A 7515-nucleotide genomic window follows, 5' to 3' on the forward strand; every position below is an offset into this window, starting at 1 on the left:
CAGACAATAGACTAAAGACATCTGACAATAGACTACAGACATCAGACAATAGACTACAGACATCAAACAATAGACTAAAGACATCTGACAATAGACTACAGACATCAGACAATAGACTAAAGACATCTGACAACAGACTAAAGACATCTGAAAATAGACTAAAGACATCATTCTGACAGTAAAGAAAAGATATCTGCCCATGACCACCAAAAGTAGTTTGAAGTTGCTAATGGAGAGAAAATAAAGCACAAATCTTCTGGAAAATTCAAAATGATTGTTGGTTTTGATTACCAGAAATCAACAAATGAAAAAAATTGGTTTATCAGCGGATGAAAAAAAAAAGAAATTTTCACACAATATGATGTGGAGGGTGAGGGTGGAGATAACGGGAGGTGTGGGGGAGGGGGATGAAAGTGTGAATACGATCAAACGTTTTATGAAACACAGAAAGCTATCACGATTTCCCCTGGGGGACAGCTCCAATCGGCGTAACCTAATACTCATTGTGTTTCTAGATGGGGGAAATGACAGGGGGATGTGTGTTGTGTGTGTTCCCCCGTTCACACATTGTGGCGTCATTAGCCTTTTGGGAGATCCCATCCCTCACCCCCTCACCCCCCCCCCCCCCCCACCCCCTGCCTACAGTTCAGATTTTGTTGAACTTATCAGCGATGTCTGCTGTTTGGGTTTTAGTATAGGTATGTGTCAAGTTTTTGCGTAAATACTTTTGTAAAGATAGATACATGGTTAGGGGTCGTCCATAAATGACGTCACAATCGTAGGGGGGAGGGGGGTCCGTAATTTAGTGACGGTGATGAGGAGGGAGTGGGGGGGGGGGGTCAGATGGTGCGACGTCACACTTTTGCATTATAAAAAACAATGTTAGAAAACGCATTTTAGCCGTTATTTCGCGTTTTAGAAAACTCTTTTAATTAACTGTAATAGGAATTGATTAAAATACTCTATTTTGACAGAGTTCAGACAAGATTTTGGAAAAATATCGATGTTTAAAAAAAAATCAACTGCAATTTTGAGGGGGGTGAAGTTGTAGGCTGAGGTGTGATGTCATTATGGGGGGGGGGGGTCTGGCTTTTTGTGACGATGTGTGACGGAGGGGAGGGGGGAGGTAAAAATCGTCAAAAAAAAAAGCATGACGTCATTTATGGATGACCCCCTTAGGCTCATATTTTTATTACCAGTGCTATTTTTTTAAAATGGCGTTAAAAACAATAAATTACAAACTCAGTAATTAAGTTGACAATAATTTGTCAGTGATGAAGTCATGTGATCAGTGACGTGCTGTCTTTAGACACGAGCAAGGGGGCGGGGGACGTAAATGTTAGTCTCCAAAGAGTTTCAAATAATCCAAAGATTAAATTTCGTCAAATTGGAATGCGACGGCGTGGCTTACACAATTCATGTTTTTATTGTATTTGGTTTTGTTTTATTTCTTCTTCATCTCAAACTGCACCCCGATGGTAAACTCTACCACAAGACGGTGGTTGTGTTGGGTACACGTGTGGTACTAGAGCTGTTGATTTACTGTCACAACACTTAGTAATTGTCATCTGGTGTATGACACAGTGGGTAGATGTCATCTGGTGTAGGACACAGTGGGTAGATGTCATTTGGTGTAGGACACAGTGGGTAGATGTCATCTGGTGTAGGACACAGTGGGAAGATGTCATCTGGTGTGGGACACAGTAGGTAGATGTCATCTGGTGTAGGACACAGTGGGCAGATGTCATCAGGTGTGGGACACAGTGGGTAGATGTCATCTGGTGTATGACACAGTGGGTAGATGTCATTTGGTGTAGGACACAGTGGGTAGATGTCATTTGGTGTAGGACACAGTGGGCAGATGTCATCTGGTGTAGGACACAGTGGGTAGATGTCATCTAGTGTAGGACACAGTGGATATATGTCATCTGGTGTAGGACACAGTGGATAGATGTCATCTAGTGTAGGACACAGTGGTAGATGTCATCTGGTGTAGGACACAGTGGGTAGATGTCATCTGGTGTGGGACACAGTGGGTAGACGTCATCTGGTGTAGGACACAGTGGGTAGATGTCCTTTGGTGTAGGACAGTTTGGATAGATGTCATTTGTTTTGTAGGACACAGTGGGTAGATGTCATCTGGTGTGGGACACAGTGGGTAGATGTCATCTGGTGTAGGACACAGTGGGTAGATGTCCTTTGGTGTAGGACAGTTTGGATAGATGTCATTTGTTTTGTAGGACACAGTGGGTAGATGTCATCTGGTGTGGGACACAGTGGGTAGATGTCATCTGGTGTAGGACACAGTGGGTAGACGTCATCTGGTGTAGGACACAGTGGGTAGATGTCCTTTGGTGTAGGACACTTTGGATAGATGTCATTTGTTTTGTAGGACACAGTGGGTAGATGTCATCTGGTGTAGGACACAGTGGGTATATGTCATCTGGTGTAGGACACTTTGGATAGATGTCATCTGGTGTAGGACACTTTGGATAGATGTCGATTGTAGTGTTTACCAGAAAAGAACTATATGGACTTAGTTCTACTAGCTCTAGAATGTTGAGGATTTTTTTGTAGGATCTTCAGACCAACAAACAAGTTGTATTGATCAGCTCTAGGTTGACCCATCACTAACCGCGAAGTTGCAGGAGTTTCTTGTTGAAAGTTCTTGCCATAACAAAAACTGTTTGTTCACCTTTTCTCACCGTTGTGCTCTGGGCACTTGGTCCGATCAATGTTAGCACACAGCTAGCAGATATTTAACCAGGGGCACAATACGCACTGCCCGTAGCCAATACAAACTTCTAGTTTTGCTAACTGCTTTTTTGTCCCATCACAAGAACGTCATTACTTCCCGCTAAACAATCAGATACATGTAAGAAGGAAACTGTTATTGAACTACTTGATATCGACAGGGGCCATCGATAGCCCGGGTATAGAGTACAAAAAACTTTGGCCATTGAGCGTCCATCTGAAGGAATGAATGTTGCCGCTGTTTGTGAAGCCTGCTGATCTGACACCAATCAATACACTATACATTGATCTCTCTATTGTCTTCAACGTAAATTACCTCAAAAGAATTATCGACAATCGCTTGGTGCCGACTTGCTTTCACGTTTTCTTTGATGTAACTTGCGGGGGATAACTCTATGCCGCGAGCTGATGGGTGGAAGGGTGGCTACAATGTCGAGCTGATGGGTGGAAGGGTGGCTACAATGTCGAGCTGATGGGTGGAAGGGTGGCTACAATGTCGAGCTGATGGGTGGAAGGGTGGCTACAATGTCGAGCTGATGGGTGGAAGGGTGGCTACAATGTCGAGCTGATGGGTGGAAGGGTGGCTACAATGTCGAGCTGATGGGTGGAAGGGTGGCTACAATGTCGAGCTGATGGGTGGAAGGGTGGCTACAATGTCGAGCTGATGGGTGGAAGGGTGGCTACAATGTCGAGCTGATGGGTGGAAGGGTGGCTACAATGTCGAGCTGATGGGTGGAAGGGTGGCTACAATGTCGAGCTGATGGGTGGAAGGGTGGCTACAATGTCGAGCTGATGGGTGGAAGGGTGGCTACAATGTCGAGCTGATGGGTGGAAGGGTGGCTACAATGTCGAGCTGATGGGTGGAAGGGTGGCTACAATGTCGAGCTGATGGGTGGAAGGGTGGCTACAATGTCGAGCTGATGGGTGGAAGGGTGGCTACAATGTCGAGCTGATGGGTGGAAGGGTGGCTACAATGTCGAGCTGATGGGTGGAAGGGTGGCTACAATGTCGAGCTGATGGGTGGAAGGGTGGCTACAATGTCGAGCTGATGGGTGGAAGGGTGGCTACAATGTCGAGCTGATGGGTGGAAGGGTGGCTACAATGTCGAGCTGATGGGTGGAAGGGTGGCTACAATGGCGTCATTGGAGATGTGAGCATCGCATCAGTTATGTCCAGTTGAGTGAGTCTAATTTGTCTGTGGTCAACACAGTATATAGTCTATGGTCCCCACAGCATATAGCCTCTATAGTCAACACAGCATATAGCCTATGGTCCCCACAGCATATAGCCTCTATAGTCAACACAGCATATAGCCTATGGTCCCCACAGCATATAGCCTATGGTCCCCACAGCATATAGCCTCTATAGTCAACACAGCATATAGCCTGTGGTCCCCACAGCATATAGCCTCTATAGTCAACACAGCATATAGCCTATGGTCCCCACAGCATATAGCCTATGGTTCCCACAGCATATAGCCTCTATATTCAACACAGCATATAGCCTATGGTCCCCACAGCATATAGCCTGTGGTCCCCACAGCATATAGCCTCTATAGTCAACACAGCATATAGCCTATGGTCCCCACAGCATATAGCCTCTATAGTCAACACAGCATATAGCCTATGGTCCCCACAGCATATAGCCTATGGTCCCCACAGCATATAGCCTATGGTCCCCACAGCATATAGCCTATGGTCCCCACAGCATATAGCCTCTATAGTCAACACAACATATAGCCTATGGTCCCCACAGCATATAGCCTATGGTCCCCACAGCATATAGCCTATGGTCCCCACAGCATATAGCCTATGGTCCCCACAGCATATAGTCTATGGTCCCCACAGCATATAGCCTCTATAGTCAACACAGCATATAGCCTCTATAGTCAACACAGCATATAGCTTATGGTCCCCACAGCATATAGCCTATGGTCCCCACAGCATATAGCCTCTATTGTTAACACAGCATATAGCCTATGGTTCCCACAGCATATAGCCTGTTATTACAACAACTTTGTTTAGCGCACATGCAATGTGTAATTGTCAGACCAGGTCACCTGGTACAAATGCTATAATTGATTATCCGATACATGAATTGATTGAGAGGGGTTTTTTTTAATGTACAATTAGATACTTTTTGATTTTCGATATTTGGAGCATCTGTACGCAGCTTATGGAGTGGTCTGTAAGAAATAGCGTGACGTGATCATTAAACAACAGACTAGCATAAAAACTACCAACACGGTGTAGTCGTGGATATAACGGGTTTAAATCCACCGGTTATAAACCATTCAGCTTCTATTACACGAGTCCATTAATAAGTTACTCAGCAGCCAATACAACAAGTTTACTGCAGCTAGGATATAGCTCATTAAACTGGGCAAACAAAAGCTGTTTGTCCTTACTTCATTTTTTACTTCTCACATTGTTTCATACCGCCGTGGGAACGTTTCAAATTTGTCGTTAGATGCCAGAGTACAGGCCCCTGCTACTACAAGTAGTTTAACAAATGGGTAAACTTCTGGTGGACAAGGCGACCACCCATATATTCATTGATATAACTAGGGTAGAGAAGGGCACGGGTACAGAGATATTTAATGAGGGCATGTGGTACAGAGATATTTAATGAGGGCAGGTGGTACAGAGATATTTAATGAGGGCAGGGTGTACAGAGGGCATATGGTACAGAGATATTTAATGAGGGCATATGGTACAGAGATATTTAATGAGGGCATGTTGTACAGAGATATTCCTGCTAGTTTATAAAACCATTGCACACATCTTCGCCTTATGTGTGCCTAGTATGTTAAGTTTGAATGGAGTGCACGTTAATATTGTCCCAATGTGTATTGATTTCCCTCCAAACACAACAACAGCCACCACTGCAGGTACCTTTACAACACAGCGTGTTTGTTGGGTGGTCAAATGAACGGCGCTAAATGCAAAACAATGGAGGGAAGCGACGGGAAACCCCAGAGGATAAATTGATGGTCCGTTTAGTCTTGTAAACACGCTCATCACAATATTCTCAGAGCGGCCATTTGCAGGCCAGTGGCGGGTGAGGTGTGACATCAATATCTCTACTTAATTAGTCTATCATTAAGCAGTGGGGGGGGGGGGGGGCATGACCCCCTTAAACCCCCTCCTCGCTAATGTCCTCTCCTCATATTTCGTCACAGGTATGGCGTCCCCTCACCCCCCCCCCCCGCCTTATCGCTAATGTTCCCTAAAATTCGGTTTCGCCCCCCCCCCCCCCCCCACTACCCTCTCCATATTTCCTCACATGTTTTGGGTATCGCTCTGTCCCTTCTATAAAGTTGTCAACATTCTAACCACACTTTGTTGTCTGCCTATTGAGTTTGTACAACTGTACAACTGTCTGCATTTTGCAGCAAGGTGTATGCATTTATATTCTTGTAAGGCTTGCACGTATGCTTAACATTATTTTTATACTCTCCTAACACCGACCTGAAATAATTAACTTCTGGTTTAGTTTACTTTTAATCGAACTGTAGTGCCTATGTCCCATGACGGACGAGGATACAACACAAAGGGAAGCAATCGCGTGAAATTGTATATTTATAGATCTATTTTAGATTCTGATACATTTTTCTACAAAAATAAAATAAAAACTAACTTCACTACCGTATATTATGAAATAAAATTATAAAAAATATTATTACATATAATGATGTATTATTTTATTTTTTTATTAGCACCAAACATAATGACGGAGTGAGAAAATAGTCATGAATCGTGCATTGAGTAAATATTAAGACGTAGAGAGGCTAATATCTGGTTCGTGGCCCAGTCAGATCTGTGGGCAGTAAGTGATGGCCCAGCCCACACATCAAACACATTGTGGATATAGCGCCGCTAGGATCAAGCGAGGCTCATCTTTTGCTCTTTGATCTCGGCAGGCGTGATTGATACCAAGCCATGTAATCTTTTATTCTTTGTTCCAATATAATGGTTGCTATCACCTTAACCTAAACTATCTTTTATAAGCCTAGAACTTAGATTAGGTCCCACCCCGCCAGGGGCGTAGCGAGGGGGGGGGGGGCAGGGGAGGCGGACCGCGCCGGGTGACACCATTTAGGGGGGGGGGGGGGTGACACCAAGGCAAAAAATAGCAAAATATATAGAGAAAAACTTGAGGGGGGGGGGTGTGCCAATCGAAAACTTGAAAGTTTATCCCCGGGAAGGGTCCCAACGCCTCTGGGGGTGACACCATTAAGTCCCGCACCGGGTGACACCCGACCTCGCTACGCCACTGCACCCCGCTACAAGCAAGTATTATAATCCTAACTAAGCAAATGTATACTGTATAAAGGAATTATAAAGGGAAAAAAGCGATAATAAAGTAAGGGGTCCTTCATAAATGACGTCACGCTTTTTTGACGATTTTTACCTCCCCCCAGTTGCATTTTTCTTAAAACATCGATATTTTTCCAAAATCTTGTCTGAACTCTCTCACCATATAGAGTGTTTTAATCAATTCCTATTACAATTTATTAAAACAGTTTTCTAAAACGCGAAATAACGGCTAAAATTCGTTTTCTAACATTGCTTTTTTATAATGCAAAAATGTGACGTCCCACCATCTACCCCCTCCCCTCCCCCTCATCACACACCGTCACAAAATTACGGACCCCCCCCCCTTTACGAGTGTGACGTCATTTATGGACGACCTATATAAGCTGTCGAGTTTCCAAACGTTTCTTAATAGAAAAATTTCAATTATGCCTACTAAATGATG

Source organism: Physella acuta, unplaced genomic scaffold (assembly GCF_028476545.2).
Source record: "Physella acuta isolate Inbredline_101_S28 unplaced genomic scaffold, ASM2847654v3 ptg000792l, whole genome shotgun sequence".
Lineage (NCBI taxonomy): Eukaryota > Metazoa > Mollusca > Gastropoda > Physidae > Physella > Physella acuta.